This window comes from Mauremys mutica, chromosome 2, assembly GCF_020497125.1.
Source record: "Mauremys mutica isolate MM-2020 ecotype Southern chromosome 2, ASM2049712v1, whole genome shotgun sequence".
Lineage (NCBI taxonomy): Eukaryota > Metazoa > Chordata > Testudines > Geoemydidae > Mauremys > Mauremys mutica.
Window position 1 is genome coordinate 66,742,892 of NC_059073.1, and position 24,409 is coordinate 66,767,300.

Genomic DNA, 24,409 nt, shown 5'->3' on the forward strand with positions numbered 1-24,409 from the left:
TTACAGATACAGAGAGCTCACTCAGCCGGTTGAAACCGGCTGAGCTATCCCTTAATAGTCTAACTCAGTTGCCATAGTAACAAAACCCATGACAACCAAATACACAACATATTCCTCCCCCCCTAATAAGAACATCCCCTAAATAAAACACACTCTAAACTAGAGAAGGAAGGTAGACTGCCTCCATTCCCGGCTAAACCCTGGGGATTATTTTGCCCCATAACCGTGGGTTCGCCCTAACTAAAGATCCAGCCGATGAGGAGGCCTTCTGTCTCTAGGTGGATTACGGCGAACTTCTGGTGTTGTTGCACCCAAAAGTACTAGGGGCTCAGGGTCCGCAGCACGAATAGGTGAGGAGGTGGTATCAGCTCGTGCTGGGCAAAGGGGTATCTCAGCTGCCGGCAGTAATGGAGGAAAACAGTCAGGAACAGGTGACTCATGATTCGGTGTCTCACCAGGAGGGGTGAAGTCAGACCCCCTCAACTGCAGATGGGTCCTGAAGACTGGCATGACCTCGCAACAGCTGATCTACATGTTGCCGCCAGGTAAGATTCTCTGCAGTCCGGACTGTATAGGAAACAGGTCCTGTTTGAGTGATGACTGTGGCCGGGACCCATTTAGCTCTGGAAGTATAATTCCGAGCCAAAACTGGCTGCCCTGGGCTAAAGGTTCGGTCTTTTGCTCTGGGTGCCCGTCTGATGACTTGATATTGCTGCTGATGTTGCACAGTTTGTCTGAGTTCAGAAGGTTTCAGCAGATCAAAGCAAGTGCGCAGCTGTCGTCCCATCATTAGAAAGGCTGGGGAAGCCTGGGTCGTAGCATGAGGTGTGTTTCTATAGGAAAGTAAGAAGGTATCCAGACGCTTTTGAATGGAGTGTTATCCCTTTGCTGATTTCAAAGCGTTTTTCATTGTCTGCACAAATCTTTCAGCTAATCCGTTGGTGGATGGATGATATGGTGCTGACGTGATGTGGTGTATCCCATTTGCCTTCATAAAATTTTGAAACTCCTGAGAGACGAACTGCGGTCCGTTGTCGCTCACAAGTTGTTCTGGCAGACCAAAACGACTAAAGAGTCCTCGTAGTTTTTGGATAGTACTCTCTGTAGTAGTGGACTGCATTATAGAGACTTCTGGCCATTTAGAATGGGCATCTACTGCCACCAAGAACATGCTTCCTTCAAGGGGGCCAGCAAAGTCAACGTGAATACGTTGCCACGGGTTTTCAGGCCAGTCCCATGGGTGTAGGGGTGCCCACTGGGGTGCATTTCTTACACCCTGACATGACATACAAGCTTTTGCCTTCTCTTCAATAGCACTGTCCAATCTAGGCCACCAAAAATAGCTTCGTGCAATTTCCTTCATGCGCACTATTCCACAGTGACCGGAATGTAGCTGTTCTAACATCTGTGATCTCAGGGGTGGTGGAATAATGACACGCCTCCCCCACAACAAACAACCAGATTGGACCGATAACTCCGTCCGCCTGGACATGTAGGGAACAAGGTCGGGTGAGACCGGAGAGGTTTGTCGAGATTTTCCATGCATCACCAGGTCCATAACTTGGGATAATACTGGGTCAACGCGGGTTGCCTTCTTTATCTGAGTAGCAGTGATGGGTGTATTCTCTACCTGTTCAAAGTAGAAGATTTCCTTTTGGGCACTATCTTGATGTTTGACCGGTAAAGGCAACCTTGAGAGGCCATCTGCATTGCCGTGCAGAGTGGATTTCCGATATTTGATTTCATATGTGTGTGCAGAAAGTATCAATGCCCAACGTTGCATACGACTAGCAGCTAATGGGGGAATGCCTGTGTAGGGTCCAAAAATTGATGTCAGAGGTCGATGGTCTGTAAGAAGAGTAAACTTTCGCCCAAACAGGTACTGATGAAACTTCCTAATTCCAAAAACAATTCCTAATGCCTCACGTTCGATTTGGGCGTAGTTAGTTTCTGCTTTGCTTAGAGTGCGTGAAGCAAAAGCAATAGGTCTTTCTTCTCCCGAAGGCATAATGTGTGACACGACCGCTCCCACTCCATAAGGGGAAGCATCGCAGGCCAATTGCAGGGGTAAGGATGGATCAAAGTGCGTTAGAACTTCAGAATTTAACAATGCATCCTTAGCTTTGTTAAATGCAACATCACAGGCTTCAGTCCACTTCCAGGCCTTGTTCTGCCCAAGGAGCTCATGAAGTGGTTTTAGCAGTGTGGCTAACTGTGAGATGAACTTTCCATAATAGTTCAGTAGTCCTAGAAATGAGCGCAGCTGGCTTACATTTCGAGGTGGGGGAGCCTCCACAATAGCTTTAACTTTTGCAGGGACCTTATGAAGACCTGCAGAATCGATGATGTGTCCCAAATATTCAACAGAGGGCTTGAAGAATTCACACTTGTCTTTGCGAACTCGTAGGCCATACTCTTCCAGTCTTTGTAGGGTAGCCTCTAAATTCTTTAAGTGATCCTCTTCATTTCTTCCCAAATCATCTCCAAAAACAGCAGCATGTTTCCTTAGTATAGGGGTTAGACTGGTTTCTTCTTTAGTCATCTGGTGCACTTCTGCCCAGTTCAGCTGAATCTTCCCAAGCCAAGACCTACCCATTAAGGCTGGGTAGTCACCTCTCACCACAAACAGTGGCAATTTAGCCGCCTGTCCATTGAGCTCCACCTTAACATCAATAGTGCCCAACATGGGCACAGCTTCACCTGTATACGTCTTCAGAACAGTTTTTGTTGCCTTAAGCGGAAGATGCTGTAGCTTTTCCTTATACACAGTCTCAGGAACCAGCGAGACAGCTGCACCGGTGTCTAGTTCCATGCGTATAGGTTTGCTCTCCAATAAGGGGGTTACCCAGTATTCATGTGACCCGCTGCCAAAGACAAAACATGCAGTGGCACTTCCTCTTGTGAGGAGGTGTCACCTTGATCATCCTGGGTCTGCTCTAGGGTATGCAAGGTTCCTCTTTTTGTCGGCCAGACCACGGGCCTCTTTTTCTTTTGTTTACAGGCATACTCAATGTGTCCCTTTTTGCCACAGTGTCGACACACCAGGTCCTTACACCAGCATTCTGATGCCTGGTGACCCAGCTTACCACAGCGGTAACATTCTTGACTCTGCACCGTTTTGTGGGTCAGTTCTTGTGACACTTTTTGCACCCTAGGGGATGCACCGATGTATTGTGCCTCCCTTGTAGCCAGTTCCATGGAGACAGCAATATCAACAGCCTTCTGTAAGGTAAGCTGAGCCTCTGTCAGTATGCGCTTCCGTATAGCTTCACTGCAGAGGCCACACACTAACCTGTCACGCAGGGCATCATTTAACATCTCTTTAAATTCACAGTGTTCTGCTAGCTTTTTTAAAATGGCTACAAATTGTACAACTGTTTCATCTTCCTTTTGGTCTCTTTTGTGGAACCTATATCTTTCAGCAATTACCAGTGGTTTTGGGGAGAAATGAGACCCCAGGATTTCCACAATGTCACTGTAAGATTTAGTCTCAGGCTTAACAGGGTGTAGTAAGCTGCGTAGCAGAGAGTAGGTTTTAGCCCCTACAACAGTTAAGAATATTGGCACCTTCTTCGCTTCTGTAATGTCATTTGCAATACCAAAAAGCTCAAAACGCTCAGTATACACATGCCACTGCTCTGTATTCTCATCAAAAGGCTCCAGGGGCCTGGTCAGAGTAGCCATGATTTTTAGTTTCACTTTCACAGTCAGTGCAAACAAGCAGCTTTTTTTCTTTGTTTGGTCTTTACCTTGACTTCTACTTCCTTCTGTTACTGGAGCAGCACCAGGATCCCACCCTCGTCGCCAGTGTTGTATCCTTGGGGCAGCCGGTGTAGGAAGCAATCACTTGAGGCCAGAGAGCAGACAGCTAACCAAAACCTCCATTTTATTTACAGATACAGAGAGCTCACTCAGCCGGTTGAAACCGGCTGAGCTATCCCTTAATAGTCTAACTCAGCTGCCATAGTAACAAAACCCATGACAACCAAATACACAACACAACCCAAACCCTGCTTTGCCTCCAGCATTTATAACAGTGTTAAATATATTTTAAAAGTGTTGTAAATGTATGGGGGGGTCACACTCAGAGGCTTGGTATGTGAAAGGGGTCACCAGTACAAAAGTTTGAGAACACTGTACTAGAATATAATGTCATAACATTAAAAAAAAGAAACTTTTCCTTATCTAAATGCACTTTTTCAAAATATTGTGTGTTGTGGAAAATTTCAAAATTTGATGTTTTGTTTTGATTTGGAATGAAAACAAATGTCAAAATTTTGGACTTGCCCACAAAACTGAAATTCCAGTTCCCACTCAGCTCTAAATAAAATACATATAGCATATTTTATAATCAGACTTTATCACAATTTCACTGAAGATAAAGATGAAAACACTCGTTGCATGTTAGCTAAACAATCCCATCCCTCCAAAACCAGCTTAAAGCTTCCTTCCTACACATCTTTTTTTCTTCAGCAAGAGCCAACTGCATGATGCAGGCAGCAATATATGCCAACAAATCAGTGTGTTTACAATTTTGACATCCATGTTCCATCCCGGGATCTGCTTCAAGAAATCCTGTGGCGAAAGCAGCAAAAATGTGCTGTGCAATGTCATTATTCTATTAGCAAAAGAGCTTGACCTTTATAAAAATGTAATAAACCTGCATGAATATTCAAGGCAGATGATGACCTTTTGGAAAAATATTATATTCTCTATAAGGCATTGCATATTTATTATGTGTTATATTCTATCAACTTTGCCTGTGTATATTAAAATATAATGTGTTTTATATAATATGGGTAACCTTCAAGTGCACTATGGCAAGATTCTGATGTCAAAGCATTTTTATACTGATGAAAATCCATTGACTTGAATGAAGTTATTCCTAGTGTAAATAGGGGAAGTGAAGAGAAAATCGAGCCCACCATATACTCACAAAGATGAACGGAATTATCCAAAATGTATTTATTTTTAAATTTGGCTAGACTGAAACACCAAATATGAGGCATTAGGTGTATGCCCATGAAGGGTTCAGTGTCCTTCCATACCTATCACTAATTGCTGTGTACTAAATACTCTTCATTTTGCATTCTTCCCCCAAATTAAGAGGAATTTAAATTAAATGAGCGGACATATGTCAATAAAAGATAGACAATAGTTGTACAAAGACAGAATTTGTAATGGATGGATATTAGAGATATGTGCAATCTTTCTGCTGAATCACATTTAATGGTCACTAACACACATTAAATTAGAGGTCCACATTCCAACACACACAAATCTATTTCTGGATGGACTTTTTGCAGATGTTGTGTTGATCATATACAAGATTAGATTGATTGATCCTTCACTCCAGCTCAATGAGGATTGATTATGGGCACCCAGATGACTAGAGAGTTAGGCGAGAGCTCGTTCAAAATGGCTAATTGGATGGTTCAGTTTCCTTCCATCACTGACCATTTTTTTAAGCAGCAAAGAATATATAATATGCCTTAAAAGGACTCATTAGGGCTCAGTAACACAGATCTTTGAAGCAAATGAGAAAAAGTTCTGGTCAGCATGCTGGTCCCCTCAAAGCCCATTTTGCAGCTTGATTCCAACCTACCCATCTAGCAGAAATCTCCTCACTACCTGCCTGTCCACCCACCTTCTGTCCCCCATCTGCCTGCTTAATATTCCAGCCCAACAAACATAAAGCCAACCACCAGCTAGATATGCCAAGATTACAACCCCCACACCGCGCCCTGGGAAGCTGTTGCTGCAATGCTACAAACACCAAAGCAGAATTAAAACAGTGCACAGCTGCTGCCCTCAAGACCCTGCCTGAACTCCAGTCTGAAAAATTGCTTTAGCCATAAGCTGCAGAGTAAAGCATTAGCAACAAAAGTGAATCACTTGAGGGAAAGCAAAAGTTTGAGCATGCAGTAAATGAAGGATGACAAGAGATCCACTGAATCAAACAAATTATTTGAGACCACAAGAAGGGTCATTAAAAAAGACAAAAGGTTACAGTGCTGTGGGTGAGGGAAGCAGAGATGAATGGTAGGAAAATAATCTCCCTGAAAAACTACCTCTAAATTCTTGAGTGACAACAAATAATTAAAATGCAGACTAACAGGCTTGTGTACCTACCCCCATGCCAACCCACACAATAACAAGGTTAAACATTGGCCTCATCACATTTGAGGAATGAATCTTAGATAATTTGTGAGGGGAGGCCTCTTTAAATCATGTAAATTACAAAGTAACCAAAGATACTTCATCAATTATTTAGATAACAGCATAGAGATTACATTTATACCAACCTGGGAGGGGTGCAAGTGCTTTGGGGGCTGGGATTAAAATTCAAAATGATCAGGATAAATTGGAGAAATGGTCTGAAGTAAATAGGATGAAATTCAATAAGGACAAATGCAAAGTACTTCACTTAGGAAGGCGCAATCAGTTGCAAACATACAAAATGGGAAATGACTGCATAGGAAGGAGTATAGCAGAAAGGGATCTAGGGGTGATAGTGGACCATAAGCTAAATATGAGTCAACAGTGTAATGCTGTTGCAAAAAAAGCAACCACCATTCTGGGTTGTATTAGCAGGAGTGTTGTAAGCAAGACATGAGAAGTAATTCTTCCACTCTCCTCCATGCTGATTAGGCCTCAACTGGAGTATTGTGTCCAGTTCTGGGTGCCACATCTCAGGAAAGATGTGGACAAATTAAGAGAGTCCAGAGAAGAGCAACAAAAATGATTAAAGGTCTAGAAAACATGACATATGAGGGAAGACTGAAAAAAATGGGTTTGTTTAATCTGGAGAAGAGAAGACTGAGAGGGGACATGATAGCAGTTTTCAAGTACATAAAAGGTTATTACAAGGAGGAGGGAGAAAAATTATTCTCTTTAACCTCTGAGGCTAGAACAAAAAGCAATGAGCTTAAATTGCAGCAAGGGCAGTTAAGGTTGGACATTAGGGAAAACTTCCTAACTGTCAGGGTAGTTAAGCCCTGGAATAAATTGCCTAGGGAAGTTGTGGAATCTCCATCATTGCAGATTTTTAAGAGCAGGTTAGACAAACACTTGTCAGGAATGGTCTAGATAATACTTAGTCCTGCCATGAATTCAGGGGACTGGACTAGATGACCTCTCAAGGTCCTTTCTAGTCCTATGATTCTATGAAAGAGAAACAATTTCTCTTAATCAGATCCCATAAGCACATTTGTATTCCAATCTACCCATCTAGCAGAAATCTCCTCAATGACACCTTGATCTGATTCAGACACAACAAACATGGCTGAGTTCTCAAAGAAGCTTTTTTCCCAACATGATACAACTCCTATGGCAGCTGTATTTGTGCATGATACTTACCACTTTCTTGAACAGGGTTTTAATCTGTGCATTCTGGGAAAATCTGGGCAGCTATCCTATTGTACTGTGGCACAGGATATAGTGCCTGAAAAAATGAACACTGAGCAGCATCAGCGATGTGCATGGCAATGACCTTTGAAATGTCTTATTGCTGAGAGGCCTGGGGAAAAGGTGAGCTATCTTAGGGTACGTCTACACTACGGGACTATTCCGAATTTGCATAAACCGGTTTTGTAAAACAGATTTTATAAAATCGAGTGCGCGCGGCCACACTAAGCACATTAATTCGGTGGTGTGCGTCCGCGGTCCGAGGCTAGCGTCGGTTTCTGGAGCGTTGCACTGTGGGTAGCTATTCCCTAGCTATCCCATAGTTCCCGCAGCCACCCCTTGGAACTTCCGGGTTCTGTCTGGAGAATTTTTAAAAATGATTCTGAATTTCATCTTCTGTAACGGAGCGCTGATAGAACGGATTTGCCTGCCCTTACAGCGATCACGTCCGCATGGTCCATGCTGGAGCTCTTTTTTTATTTTGATTTCGGACTGCATCGCCACCCGTGCTGATCGGAGCTCCACGCTAGGCAAACAGGAAATATTCAAAAGTTCGCGGGGCTTTTCCTGTCTACCTGACCACTGCATCCGAGTTCAGATTGCAGTCCAGAGCGGTCAGTGGTGCACTGTGGGATAGCTCCCGGAGGCCAATACCATCGATCAGCGGCCACACTAACCCTAATCCGATATGTTAATACCGATATTGGCGCTACTCCTCTCGTTAGGGAGGAGTACAGAAACCGGTTTAAAGAGCCCTTTATATCGATATTAAGGGCCTCTTGGTGTGGACGGGTTGAGCGTTAAATCGGTTTTACGCTCCTAAAACCGATTTAAACGCCTAGTGTAGACCAGGCCTTAGATGCACCAGCAGCAGTGCTGCTAACCTGGATCATTCAAAAACCATAAATCAGGACTAAAATTTTCATGAGATTGGTTTGGCAATCATGAGATTTAAAATATGTACACCTTTGGAGTTCTTTTTCTTTGTCTTCTAGGTTTTGAGCCTTTAGGATGCTCTCGGTCACATTAGCAAGCTTTTCTCTACAACCTTGTGGGTTAGAAACTTACTATTTCTAAATGAAAGCTGAGATTCTCACATAATCACAGGTGTTCAGGAGCTGAGGCTTTTAAAAAAAGTCAAATATTATGAGACTTGAGATCAAATTGCTAGACTTGGCAACAAATGCTGCTCTACTCTGGAACCTTTCTGATACTAAAGACCAACAACCATTTTAACAGATTTGCTGCTAGCACAGTGTTTATGCTTTCATCTGTTTCTACAATTTTGTATCATGGCCACTGGTGCTGGTACAAATTATGATCTGCATTGTATCCATTCGTGATATTGACACAAAGCACACTTTCTGCAGCCATTGCAGATTGTTGCACTTATCCCAAAATTCTGGCCACAGATCACTGGAGCTTTTCTGGAGCAGATAGAAATATCGAAATTGCCACCTTTGTCCATCTAGTTCATTATACTGTCTCTAACGGGGACCAGCAGCAGATGCTTTGTTGGAAGGTGAAAGAAACCCAGTAGGCAGATGGGGGCTAATTTGTCCCACATCCAGATGTCAACCTAATTCCCAATAGTTTGAAATCGGCTTAAACCCTGATAGTGGAGGTTTCATATCCCTTCAAAAATTTTATCATGAAATATTATACATTTGGATATTCTTGTCCATCTAAATGTCCAGTCTGCCTTTGAATCTTGGTAAAGTATTGTCCTCAAAACTTCCTATAGCAATGAATTCCACAGATTATATGTGGTATGAAAAAGCATTTCCTTTTATCAGTTTTGAATTTGCCACCTTTAATTTCATTGAAAGTCACCTTCTTCTTTTGTTATGACACAAGGAGAACAGAGACACCCAACCTACTGTCTCTCTGCTGTTCTTCATAGGCCCTCACATTGTTTGGCCAACACATTTCTGTTGTCTAACATGATTGCTTTGGAATGTCACATCAGATCAATTCCAAAATTTCAGGGAATGATCTAGGCATCAATGGGTAGAACCCTATTGATTTGGGGAAACATTGAAAAAAAATAGGGGGCATAGCAGATACATGGAGACTCATGCATCTGGTTAGCAGACTCTGCTAAATAAAAAAAATTGATGGCAGCAATTAACATCTTCAGCATAAGAACACACCCCATCTCAGCTCCTCCTATCCTTCTAATACAGTTTAGAAATGTTGACACTCTAAATGAATTATATCCCAGACAGAAAGAAAATCCATGAGATTGGTGGGGGATGGGGAGAAGGAGGTGGCACACTGAGCTTCTGGCATGGGGCTGGGGGTAGGTGTTGCAGGGACTTGGAGATGGGAGGGTGGCACACAGGGAGCCTGTGGGATGCAAGAAGCCTCTGGCATGTGCAATAAATTTGGCCAACTGAAGTAATAAAGTGTGTGCCCCCATAGTTTTATATATTTTTATCATGTTCTCTCTTATTTATTGCCTTTCTAAGATAAGCAATCCCAGTCTTCAATGTGTCATCATTTCCTAATCATTCCCACCAGCCTTCTCACATTCTTCTTGAATTCTTCATAATGGTGCACAGTCTATGATATGTAATGTCTATTTTCACCTGTTTAGATTTCTGCTTTGTTTCTAGTGGACTGCTTTGGTTCTGTCCTACATGAGGATTTGTGCCTGTGGCATGAAGGGCAGAGGTTGAATGTCCTACCACACTCTTACATTCCCAGAGTCGTTGCCTTGGTCAAGGTCACCCTGAATCATTGCCAGGTTGATTCTGGGCTTGATGGTCCAGAGCTATTGCACTGAGTACTGCCCGCTTCATGTGGAAGTGCTTGAGGAGGGAATGAGTTTTTTTTAGCATTGTCAGGTGTCCAATAACATTTAAAATGGGGATTTTGTTGCATTACTGTTCATTTCTTGTTTTCTTTTGTGGTTTGCTTTGCAGCTGAACTTATGGTTTTATTCTCTCATGTTTCTCTCTAGGACCCAGAGACTGCAGTGGTGTGTGCCTGAGTCTGTAGAGCGGACACCCCTCTAATCCCTCCATATGGCCCAAGGAGTTCTCCTCATCCCTCAGTCCGGTCTAATGCAGTGGGGCCCCTGGGAAATATACTACCTTGAGGAGGTAGGAGGTACTAAATCTGGCCCTGCAGGGCTTCTTTCTCCAATACCCTTCTGGATATGCCACTCTCACAGCCACATTCCTCAAGATAAATGCTATGGAATGACATAATTCCCTGCCTTGGCCCAGCCCCACCACAGCCAAGGGCCCTCTGGCAGAGACAGACACATCAGATAAAGGCATCTCCACACTCTGAAACATACCACTGCCATTTAAAAAAACATACTGGGGAAACCCAGCCTACACTCTCTCTGCACCAGGAAATGTGTTGTCCCCATCCTGATAATTAGTGCTGGTTGCTATCATTAACCAAATGCTTCTGGTGTCAGACGTTATCAGTGACGTAAAGCAAATGCTCATGTCCTTAAATTTTCAACCTTTATCCCACCACATGAGTGCAAATACTTCCATCAAGCAGTTATACTTTCAATCACTGTTACATCTGTGTTTGAAACTCTTCAGGACAGGGACTCACTCTTTGTTGTACATCTGTACAGTACTTCACACAGAAGGGCTGGGGCCCATTGGTGCTTCCACAACACAAATAATAAATATATAACCTCATCCTAAGTTTAAAATTTACTGCATACATTCAGATGTAAAAACCCATTTAAGCACAGCATTAGATATGGAAATAGTGTTTTTGTTAATTTTTCTGCTAAAAAGATATGTCAACATACTTCTTAGTTTTAATATAAAAATCAATTAACTTGGCTAAAGTACAGTATGTCTTTTTTAATCTATTGATTTCTCTTAAAATGCAATCCAATGGTCTATTTAGCAACAAGATTAAATATTTATTGACCTGGCTGTAGAGTCTCTTACATTCTGTCATATATCCTGAGTAATCATTGCATAAATATTTCCATTAGGAATATTATCATGGTTTCTAAAGCGAAGGACTTATCTGTGTGAACACTTAGTACACGGCAAGCTGGGGTGTAAATCTATAGCACACTAGCCTGCTGCGCACTGACTGGCCATGTGTACTCTGCTACCTTGCACTAAAAGTATCCCATTGCGTTCATAAAAGGCAAGTTAGATGCTCTGAACAAGTGGTGCTCACTTGTCATTGTGACATGCCCCAAAATTACTGAAAAAAGGGACTCTAAAGTCTTCTCCATAACCAGTAGCTTTAATCAGTTAAAAGTAAGCAAAATGGAGAATGAGTCCTTGCACTGTCATTAGAATAAAAAATTAAATCCCTCTGTAGGTAAGGAAATGCCAATGAAGGCATAAAAATGAAGTCAGCTCAAAATAGTCTGAATTTATGGCAGGGAAAAAAACGATATGGTCTGATGTTTCATTCCCCAGGGTTTTATCAAGGATACAAATGTGAAGAAAGACAAATGTGAAAAAGTCTCTAGAGGGTTGAAACATAGGCCATTCTGTATTCACTTTCAATAAATTAACTATGTGCAAGTTTGACTTGCTTTTAGTGACAGTATTTGCTGTACTCAGAGATGTGTTTAATTTTTGATAAATATCTGAGCCTGATAAAAGTTTGAGTCCCTCCCCATTTGCGGGACTGGTTGGCTCTGGAGATTAGCAATAGAATATTGATCTTTTTCTTCTATGTCACTAGTTTAAATCTAACTCATGTAGACAGTAGCCAAGATTTGAGGTGAGCCGCACAAGTGGTGATCTGATCTGGGTTAGGTTTAAAGTTGAATCAGCACTAGAATTAGGGTTCAGATTTGGCAGCACCAAAATATCATGCCCTTGGGCCAAAATCTCAAAAGAACCAACTCTCTTGAAAGATTTCAAGTGAATCAGAGCTGAAAAATGGGTGCATTCTGGCTTTGGATTTGAGCCTAAACTGAAGGTGAAGAGTCAGAGCTGAGGATTCTAGTTCAAACTCTACCTTCCTCCCCTCCTGAAATTCGCAGGATTTCAGATTAGAGCCTTTCTATGTGAAAGTCATTTTTCTTTTCAGATGTCTGTGTCTTTAATAATTCAGTCACATAGCCAGATCACTAAACCTGGTCATGTCTTAGTCTCTTGTTAGCAGTCTCAGCAGAAAGGTCAGGGTTTTTGAATAAGCACATGACTAGAAACTCCAGTAGATTCTTAGTATCCTTCAACTGGCCCCCGTCTTTGTTTCTGTTGGTCAATGTTAGTTTCTAATGGATGATACTAATAGCTACAGGAAACTATAACACAAGGAGCCAGTAGACCCACAGACCCATTGCTCTGTTCTAAAAAATAGTTGCTAACTGGAACCAGTAGGAACCAGTTGACATTTTTAACTGGAATTTTCATTAGGACATAGAGATGAAATAACTAGACAATGATGACCCATGTGGGCAAAACTGTTGAGGTGCCGCAGAATCTGATTACCTTCAAATATTATGTTTATTTTTTGTGCTTTTCTGCACTTCCTATTTCTGGACAGAGGCAAAATACTGTGAGAGAGACTATTCTTACCAGCATTTCCTATCTAAGAGGCTGGAATAAGTATCTAGATATTTGGGTGCTCATAAAGGGCCATGGAAGAATGGGGGACATAATTTATTCTTATTTATGTGGATTATAGTCTTAGGCAATAATTGGAGATGTACCAATCTCCTAGAACTGGAAGGGACCTTGCAAGGTCATTGAGTCCAGCCCCCTGCTTTCACTAGCAGGACCAATTTTTGCCCCAGATCCCTAAGTGGCTTCTTCAAGGATTGAACTCACAACCCTGGGTTTAGCAGGCTGAGGCAGGCAAACCACTGAGCTATCCCTCCCTCCTAGAAATGTGTTTAAAACCATGTTAAATGGTGTAAGTCAGAGGTTCTCAAACTGTGGCCCACAGCTCACCGGTGATCAGCGAGATCCATTCAGGTGGTCCGTGGATAGTTCCCTCTAAGGTGTGTGATTGGTCAGGTGCACATGAGAGAATGAAGGGCTAACCACCTAATTAGTGGAGCCATGCAGGCGTGGCTTCACTAATTAGGTGCGGGGACCCTGGAGAAGATACACATGTAAGGTTAGGTGGTGGTCTTGGGGGGAATAGGGGGAAGTGGGGTAAGAAGAGGGTGTGGGGGAAATTTGGGATGTGCAGTTCTGGGGTGGCCTGAGAAAGAGGTGACTTTTAAGGAGATTGATTTTTCTGCTTCCAAATGAGACATATGACAGTGGCAGTAACAAGCAGATGAAGTGAATTGACAAGATTTCCATTCTTTTTTTTAAAATGTCTTAATCTTTTTATATGTTATACATCTGTGACTTGATGATCGTTGTTTGGATACCCAGCACAGCATTGTTATCACAGATTCCCATAAACACTGCTGAAGAGTGTTTATCCCATTTCTTTGTACCTGCTGAAGTAAAATCAAGTTCATTAAAAAAATCTAGTTGCTCAATATTAGCAGTGAGGTGACTCCAACCATGCACCTTCCCTCTTCTCTTTTCCTTGCTTAGTGGTGAATCACTGATACTAACTGAGAACCCGCAGAGCAGATGCCCTTGAATACACTGGTATCAGCAGAACTAATAATAATAACGGTATCTCAAAAGCACTCCACACAAAAGGCTTGAACAAACCAGTTGGACAGACTTTGCAAAATGCATTTTTAAGGGTACATTTAAGAACTTTCACATCTTTTGTGACCAGTTTTATTCCATAGTGCTTGTTTTGTTGCATTCTTTGACATAGGCTGCATAATGTTTGCTTTTGCTCATGTAGTTGATTCATTCTTATATTTTCACACTGGAAGATTTTAATATAGTTGTGACACACTGAACTGACTTTCCTCCTCCTAGCAATGGAGAAAAATGATGTGTTGGTTTTATTTACACACTGTAAAGGCAGAAAAATGAACAGATTTATAGTAGGTCAATAACCAGGAAGCAGCCGGCTGCTGGCACATTTTGGTGGCCTCTGGCAGGGGAGGGGAGACAGGAGAGGCAGCTCCACATGCTGCCCCCGCCTCCGGCACCATTCCTGCAGTTCCCATTGGTCAGTTCTCAGCCAATGGGAGCTGTGGGAAGCGGCACTTGCAGGCGCAGGCTGCGCACAGAGACACACTGTCCACCTCTCCCCAGGGGCACGCAGAGATGTGCCAGAAGCTGGCCATTTCTGGGAGCGACATGGGGCTACAGCATGCAGGCAGCCTGCCTGAGCCCTGCTGCACCACCAGCCGGGAGCTGCCTGTGGTAAGCGCCTCCTGACCAGAGCCTGCACCTCGCACCCCTTCCTGCACCCCAACGCCCTCCCAGAGCCCAAACTCCCTCCCCTGCACCCCAACACTCTGCCTCAGCCTGGAGCCCCCTCCTGCACCCAAACTCCCTCCCAGAAAGAAACTAATAGAACAGCTGTTCTGAGGGAAGAAGTAGGCTAGTTTGAATTAACTTAACTATATTCTACATGTTTTAAGACTGAAATGTAACCACAGAATGGCTTTATGTTAATTAAACGGTAAGTTTAGTATAGTGTTAATAGCCTCAATGCCGTAATTGTGATCATTATGTTTTAAATTAGGAAAAAGACTTGTATGCAGGGGCCATAGGAGAGTTGCAATACACACATACCAGTTAAAGTTGCAAAAAGTTATTGTTGGAGAAGCAGAATATTGTTTAGTACAGGTATTTGGAGAAGCTTTTATTTGGTATGGCTCCAAACTATGCTGTGGATTCAAATAAAGTCACTAGACACCTCTAAACCAGAATATTTGAATGAAAATTGAAAAGCACTGTAACTAATCAAATCCCATAAGATAGGAAGCACTACTCTTTTTTTGTACATAACTGATCTTAATAAGAAATCTGGATTACGGCTCGCCATTATGGGCTGCTTTCTGCAAAGCCCCAACTAAGATTTCATGAGGACACTAATCAGTTTCCAAAACAGTTGTGTGATGCATAAACCCTGCCTACCACCATTCAGTGTTCCACTGGTGTTTACAAAAATAACCATATTAACAATTACAGTAATTTAGCAAAGTCCATTCCATTCTTTTAGTGCTCAGGAATGACCTTCATAATCAATACCAAGTCCCTAAAGAGAAGGCATACAAAAGTGTAGTAAATTTTTGTAAAGTAACACATCAAGCAGTTTAGTGTAAGCCCTAAGAAATGTACAGCACTACAAAAGACATTACAAAAAATGTACTTATGAGCTGCTAATTCTTTGGATGATCTAAAGCAATAACACGGATAGGGAGATCTCTTCATATTAGAGCAGCCAAAAAATGCAAATAGGGGTCATTCATATTTTTTTATTTTGAAATTTGTTGAGATTCTGAAAATTTAAAACAAACAGATTGCTCAGTGAATAGATCAGACAAAAATGAAGAAAATAATTTCATTACAATTTCATCAAAATTTCCTTTTTTTCCAAATTTCCAAATTTTAAAAATGTTGACCATTTCCATTCCAGATATTATCCAAAACACTAAGAATGAAACCCTGGCTGCATTAAGTCAAAGGCAAAAAGCCCCCGTTGACTTCAGCGGAGAAAAGATTTCACCCCAGATCCCTGCAATGTAACTTAGGGAAATATAGTTCCAGTTCCCATGGGCTGGCCAATACATAGTAGGGAATTAAAATAGAATTGCACTAATTGAACTTAAAAGATTGGGGCACTGATCACAACAGGACATTTCCTCACCATATGCAGTCAGCAAGGGTCAACCATTGTTGCATTGTTTGCTCAAGAGGCAGAAAAGTATAATTCATAATTCTATAGGCTCTTTGTGAATATACCATTTTATAAGGTGGCTCCAGAAGCCTAAATATGAAAAGATGAACAAACATGGCTACTCCCTGCCATATGGAGTTGGTTGCTTTACTTACCAAGTCATAGTTCAGTTACATTTACCAATTTGTAATCCGTTCCAATGATTAATTGCTCTCACTGTTAAAATCTGCATCTTATCTTTTATGAGTTTCCTGTCGCAAGCAGAGAGAACATGAGCACCCCATGTTGGTCCTGAAAAAAACTGCAGAAAAAAGGCTTGTACTGATAGACCATGGGTGTCAAACGTACAGCCTCTGGGCTAGATCCGGCCCGCGGAACAATTTCATCTGACCTGCAGACTCCTCATTAATCTTCAGGCTTGGCTACACAACCCTGAAGTCCATACTATAAGTGTGTGATTTGTAGAGCACACCAGTGTATTGTGCTGTAGCTACATCAATGTGCACTAAGGACTGTTTGATGCTTGCCAGCAGGGTTCACACACAGGAGAGTTAGACAGCAACCCACTAGTGCACTCTACAAATCACACCCCTGTAGTCCAGACTCCAGTGCAGCAATCCAGGAAAACCTCACATGCAGGTGTCAAACCAGCTGGTCACATTTAAGAGGTGCTGGGGAAGCCTAAGTCTGGCAGAAGCTGATACATGTCTAGGCAAGGAGAAATGGCACTGAAGAGCACTTACCCACTTGCTGGAGAGTAGATAACCCAACTTTGCAAGTCAAAGAAAAGGAAACTTCAAGTAAGTCAAAAGGTTAATATGTATTGCAGCTGGCAGGCTCACCTTTTTTTAAAAAAAATGTTTGAAAGAAAATAACATTCATGCCTCTGAAATTAATGAATTCACACCTCTGAAAGAAAATAAAAGGGCTTACCCTTTCTTCACTTCCTTATTCAGCTTGTGACAAATAGGGAGGAGGGATAGCTCAGTGGTTTGAGCATTGGCCTGCTAAACCCAGGGTTGTGAGTTCAATCCTTGAGGGGGCCACTTAGAGATCTGGGACAAAAGTTGGTCCTGCTAGTGAAGGTAGGGGGCTGGACTTCATGACCTTTCAAGGTCCCTTCCAGTTCTAGGAGATTGGTATATCCCCAATTATATATATATATAAGCAGCCCTCATGTCTTTATCCAAGATGAGAAAGGTAAATCAAAAGTGTTGTGCTTTACAAGAGGAATGGAAAATATCATTTTCTTTGTGGACATGAATGGAAAGCCCACCTGCTTGATTTGTAAGCAGCAGGTAGCTGTGGTGAGAGAATACAGCGTTCAAAGGCACTATGAATGAAACCATGATGAGAAATATGATAATTACACAGGAAAGTTACACAAAGATAAATACTCTGAATTAGCTCTGTAGTTGAAAAAGCAGCAATCAGTGTTTATTAATGCTCATCACGTAAGTGATGCTGCTGTTCAGGCAAGCTATGTGATTGCCCATGAAATAGAGTTGTCACTGAAACCATTTTCTGAGGGAGAAATTTTTCAGAGCTGCATACTAAAAGCTGCAGAAATAGTGTGTCCAGATAAGTGGTAAGTTTTTGCAAATATCAGCCTCTCAAGGAACACAATTGCTGAGAGAATCAATGATTTAGCTGAGAATTTGAACAGTCGGTTTTGGGACAAAGCAAAGTTCTTTGCTGCTTTTTCAATTGTATTTGATGAAAACACAGAAGTGGTGTGTCTTTGCTAGCAGTATTCATTTGTGGAGTTGATGAGAACATGTGCATAGCAGAGGAGCCTGTAGAATTGATGCCAATGAGAAAGACAACAACAACAAATGACCTCTTCAGCAGCTTAGTAGAGAAACTCTGAACAAATTAGATGTGGACTCGACAAGACCTGTGAGTTTGGCCACAGATGGCTGGGGCACCTTCAATGGTGGGCAAGAAAACTAGAGATGTGACAAAATTGTAGGCCAAATAGCAAACTATCAACCTTACCAGCGGTTTGGCAGTTTTCACTGCACTTTATATCAAGAAGCTCTCTGTAGTAAAAGTTTGAATATGAATAATGTGAAGGACGTGGTTGTTAAAACTGTATATTTTATTTGAGGTAGAGGGCTCAACCACTGGCAGTTCAGCTGGCTGTTGGAAGAATGTGACATTCGTCATGGACTGCTGTATCACACTGAAGTTTAGTGACTAAGCTGGTGAGCTGTGTTGGAGCACTTTTTTGAATTGCATGGTGAGATTCAACTCTTCATGGATCAGACAGGGAAAGATGTCACTGAATTACAGGACAATGAATGGCTTCAAGACTGCTTTCTTGGAAGTATGGGAACAAAACCATACTCTGAAGTGTCCCTAGCCTCTGTTTGCCAGAAGCTGGGAATGGGCAAAACAGGATGGATCACTTGGTGATTACCTGGTGTGTTCATTCCCTCTGAAGCACCTGGCATTGGCCACTGTCAGAAGACAGGATACAGGGCTAGATGGACCTTTGGGCTGACCCAGTATGGCCGTTCTTATGTATTATGGAGCACCTGAACTTGCTGAACACAAGAATGTAGGGGGCACAACCAAGTAGTGACAGAATATTATGAGAACATTCACACCTCTGAAATTAAGCTTCAGCTGTGGGAGAGCTTTCCCAGAGTAACTTGGCACATTTTCCCACCTTGAAATTACTACATGATACTGTTGGGTCTCAGTGTGATGATGCCACAGAAAAGTATGTGAACAAAACTGCTGAACTGAAAAAGGAATTTCAAGAATGATTCTCTGACTTCAGGAACTAAGAATGAGAGTTTGCAATTTTTAGCATTCTCTTTTCTGTCAGTTTGCATAATGTACCAGAGGAGCTCCAAATGGAACTTACTGAACTGCAGTGCAAGACCGAGGAAAGACAAGTTTTCCAATATTGGTATTCTCAAGTTTTATCACTATCGAATTATTCCAAACTGAAGTCCTTTGCATCAAGAATTCTTTAAATGTTTGGGAGCACGTATGTTAATAGGTGTGCCACATTGTCAGTATCAACAAACCAAAACTATGTTCTCAGCTCAGTGACACACACCTGAACTTGATACTCAGCATAGCTTTAGCCCAGGCACTTGCTCCAAATGTTGATGTGCTGGTTGAAGCTAAGAGACCCCAGGTATTGGGGAGCAGCAATATCAGTCACTAAAATCTACAATAAAGCTAAGTAATCAGCAACATGATTTATCTTTATCTATTTCTATTTTAATAACTTTTGCATAATGTGTCCCAGGCCAAGTGTCAGGGTATCAGATCAGGCCAGCCATACGAAATGAATTTTACATCCCTGGATTAGACTTGAAGGCAGCATCACAGAAAGAGCAATAGGCAAGATTCCTACAAGTACCGATTTGCAAATGAATGAAAATAACATTTTAATGTGCTTCCACTGTACTCTATAATTGTACCTTCATCAAGCTTGAGCCAACACCCCGTTAACTTTAGCACAAGCAACATCGGCCCTTTAAATATACTGTTTCCATTTCTGGAGCTGCAGTGTTCTGTGAGGAATTTTTTTCTGTAGCATTTTATGAAATAAAATATTATATACAGTAGTTGGCATTTTTCCCACTAGCCCTTGAAAGTCACCAAAGATTTTAGCCCCTCTTTTTCATTTTGAAACTTAATATCTGTTAAGGCCAAATTCTACCTCATAGATATTTGGGAGCTGCTCCCAGTGATTTCAGAGGGAGATACTCTGTCTTTGATATCAGAAAGCAGAATTTGCCCTTGAGTATTTCTTTGTAAGAATATGTCTCTTCTCTACATTTGATTAACCTGACTGACCTCAATGTCTCTCAGGTTTTCCTCCTGATTCCATGACCTGAAACCTTATTGGACATCTCCCTTTTTTCTTTCTTTTTTAGTTCTTAGCTCCTAGCAACCTGAAATGTTTGTTCTTGACCCTTACATCCATTTTCTGTCACCAAGGGCAGGTAAAATAGACTTTACTTTAGCATCTCATTTCTTCCTCCTCCTTGGATTTTGTATTTTAGGAATTGGTATTTCAAAAGCTGTCCAGGAGCTAAGTACTAATTCCAGCAATTGTGCGTCTCCTAGACTATAAAATGATCTTCTCTTGCAGTGAAGAATGCTGACTGTCTTTAAAATAAAATATCAGCCGTCTAGGCTTGTTTCACAAACTCTCTCCTTATGTCTTCTAAGCCCTTGTTAACAAGTCATACTTGTGGATTGTTAATGTTCTGGGTTTCTTTTCTCTCCTTTGTCATATTTCTGTATTGACAGCAATATCAGCTAAAACCTTGAATCCTATTTTTCTCTGCCCAGCCAGTCCTCTCTTGGGATACCGTACCTAATGATGGGTGAGACATGAGTATAGCTCTTCTTATCACTGCATGCATTCCAACCTCCTACGAAACCCAGACTCCCAGGATCAAGAAATGAATGGAATAATTGATAGATCAGTAACTATACAGTGCCCAGATAACAAGCACTTCCCGCACTTCCAGGAGAGGAATCTTCTCTCTGTTGCTTACAAAAATGTCGTAGATAACAAGCACTTCCCGCACCTATTCAATTAACCAAACTTTACTCCGAGTCTTTCTGCGGTGTTGGACTGCATGTTCTCCCTCATGTTTCTCACACAGTTTCCTTTTCCTTCTTTCAATCATTTTGGCCCCACACACTTTACATATCGGGTACGTATCACCTTTTATGTCTTTTTTTTTTCATCCAAAATGGTAAGAGAACATCTATGGCCACAAGTGAGCTGAGCTAAACTCATATAGAGGCTTCCAGGAAAATAAAGGAATAACTCACCTGCCTCACTTCTCAGTTCACAAAACCAAATGCTCAGGAGCTAAAAAGCAAAGGTGGCCATGTTATGACTTTCTCCCAAGGTTGTCTCTTGGTTTTACCTTATTGTGGAGATAGTGATGTCTGCTTTCTCTCCCTGCCCTTTGGCTACTGGCAGTGGCATGCAGTGTACGTGTAGATATATGTCACAGTAAAAAGCAGACTGCGTCCACCCTGCGGAGTGTAGCTACACATGTTAGTGAAAAGTTTTGGCAGAGCAAAGGCAGTGGGGAAAGGCTTCAGCAGCTCTCTGCTTCCAGAGCCTTTCACTGAGCCTTTCCCCATCGCCTCCCCACAGCCAGAGACTTTCCCTGCTGCCAGAGGCTTTCAATGCAATGGGGATATGCTCCAGCAACAGGGAGTCAGCACTACATGCTAAACCAGGGTTTCTCAAACAGGGGTCGTCTCATGTGTAGGGAAAGCCCCTGGCGGGCTGGGCCGGTTTGTTTACCTGACCTGTTTGCAGGGTTCACAGAGTGTGGCTCCCACTGGCCGCGGATCGCTGCTCCAGGCCAATGGGAGCTGCTGGAAGCAGCGGCCAGTATGTCCCTCAGCCCACGCTGCTTCCAGCAGCTCCCACCTCGATCAGCGACCAGTGGGAGCTGCGATCGGCTGGCCCTGAGGATGGGGCAGGTAAACACACCGGCCCAGCCTGCCAGGGGCTTTCCCTACACAAGCGGTGACCCCTGTTTGAGAAACCCTGCACTAAACCCACTAATGGATATTCACCCCTTCTCTGCCAAACTGCACAAACTGTGGAGAACTGGATGGTACCATACAGAAAGGAAAATTTTCTACAAAGTATTTTCCTCCATATTACACAGCAACCAGCAACCTCTCTGTGCCCAAGGCCAGGCCATAGTTATGCACTATGGTGTTTGAAGAGGTGAAGTTAGGACACAGCTGCTGTATGTGGCATGTTCCCTTCAGGGAAAGGCATAAGCCAAAATAACTGTCCCTACTGCTCTAAGATGCAGTAACTATTATTACATATTCTGTGATGCCTTCCCCTGTGCACCTTTATCCCAGAGGACAGTTACCTTGACTATGTGCTGTCATGAGTGCTTGTGGAAGTACTCAGTTGGCAGGCAAGCAGCATGGAGTTAAAGGCAACCTACACAGATCTTAAAACTTGTGAGATTTTTCACTGTTATTTCTCAGAGACTCCAGCCAATGTGTGTAATATGGGGATGAAGCCACACCTCTTCCAGTGGTCCAGAAAGGGATCATGTGGCATAATGAGAGATCCCCAAACATCTTTGGAGGTAAGTGTTTCTTTTTCTAGACTTTTACCTGAGAGGAGAAGCATAGGCATCCCAGGCTTACCTTTCAAATGCCCCTCATTGTAAAAGACAGCACTCACTTTGGTCCCAAATTACCTCTGCACTATCACAAATTAGGTGTCTCCTCCTTATATTGCTGAAATTATTTGCATCCGAAATAAAAAATCATAAAACTAAGAGCCTGCAAAATTATTTATGTAAAGAAACTAATTTGACATCATTTAAGGCTTCTGGATGAATAATATTTTGAGGTCCCTTATTTTTGGTCTTTGTTTCCCTTAGACATTGTGTTCCACAGAAAAAAAAAGTCTCGTTATTTTAATGCTTGTATTGGATAATAATAAATGTTTATAGCTTTTAATAAATAATGAGACTTTTTTCTCACTTTAGATTAGTTTTATATAACCATTCTCAGGTTTAATAACATGCTGTTTCCTGATGTTGAAGTGATATCTGATGACAGGTATACCTGAACTAAACTCATATTAGCACATGATGTTAGATTTCAACCAGTTTCTCATTTCAGTAATACCAGTGTAATCTAGAGTGATCCAGTGACTTCTGTGGCAGTGAAACATCAGTAATTTTTGGGTCTTCTGTGGCTTCCCACCTGACCCTCATGCAGCTCACAATCCTCAAGTCCCAAGGACTGGAAATACAGTGGCCTCAGTTAAGACACTTTGGACTTACACTTGTGTAACTGAACTGGTCCTAGGTGACAATGTGACACCTTCGTTCAGTAGCTAGGGGCAGGCCCAGGCAAACTTTTTGGCCTGAGGGCCACATCTGGGTATGCAAATTGTATGTCGGGCCATGAATGCTCATGGGATTGGGGCTGGGGTGCAGGATGGGGTGAGGCCTCTGGCTGGGGCCAGAAATGAGGAGTTTGGGGTGAAGGAGAGGGCTCCAGGCTGGAGCTGGGTGGTGGGGCGGGTGAGGACTCCAGCTGGAGATCCGGGTTATGGGGTGGGGCTGGGGATGAGAGGTTTGGGGTGTAGGAGGGTGCTCCAGGCTGCGACCAAGGGTTTGGAGTGTGGGAGGGGGCTACGGGCTGGGGCAGGAGATTGGGGCGGGGGGGTGAGGGTTCTGGCTGGGGGTGCAGGCTCTGGGGTGGGGCTGGAAATGAGAGGTTTGGGGTGTAGGAGGGTGCTCCATGATGGGACTGAGGGGTTCAGAGGGCAGAAGAAGGATCAGGGCTGGAGCAGAGGGTTGGGGCACGGAAGGGGCTCAGGGGTGCAGGCACTTACCTCAAACAGCTCAAGGAAGCAGCAGCATGTCTCCCATCCAGCTCCTACGCGAAGCCGCATCCAGGTGGCTCTGCATGCTACCCTGTCTGCAGCGCCACCCCTAAGCTCCCATTGGCCACAGTTCCCAGCCAATGGGAGCTGCGGGGGTGGCACTTGGGGTGAGGATAGTGTGCGGAGCGCCCTCTCTGCCCCTATGCATAGGAGCTGGATGGGGGACATGCCACTGCTTCCGGGAGCCGCGCAGAGCCACTGCACATGTGCAAGGAGTGGCCCCCCGACCCCGCTCCCCAGCTGGAGCACAAGGAGTGGGGCAAGCCAGCCCCAGCGGGAGCTCGAGGGACAGATTAAATCAGCTGGCAGGCCGGATGCAGCCCACAGACTGTAGTTTGCCCACCCCCAAGGTAGGGGAATGTGATGAGAAGGAAAAGGATTGCTAATGGGTAAACAGCTTCATATTTCACTTCATAAAGGAAAATCTGCTCCATGCATAACATTTTAGCAAGAAAGGGGAAACCCAATCCTATTTATCACTTTACATCATTGGCTATGTCTACATTTATGACAACATGTACAGTACAGTCACTACATATGTAGCTACATGCCACTGTGAAAAGCAGGCTGTGTTCACATTTGTCACTGTCTCTCCCTTCCAGAGCCCTTCCCTGCTGCCAGAATCTTTCACCGTAATGGGGAAAGACTCTGGCAGCAGCAGAGGTGAAAGTAAGCCGGTACACCCCAAGAGCCGGTGTGCCGAACCAGGGCGGATTGGCTTCCACTGGCAGCAATTTAAAGGGTCTGGGGCTTCCAGCAGCGACTGGAGCCCCAGGCCCTTTAAATTGCCACCAGAGCCCTGCTGCCAGAGCCCTGGGGAAGCGGCGGCAGAGCTCGGACGGT

General features: G+C 43.1%; 1 protein-coding gene across 1 annotated transcript in view; it reads right to left on the reverse strand.

Moving 5' to 3' along the window:
* The window catches only part of CLVS1 (clavesin 1), a 277,818-nt gene that overhangs the window by 180,687 nt on the left and 72,722 nt on the right, over window positions 1–24,409 (reverse strand). The gene's annotated exons all lie outside the window — the stretch shown is intronic.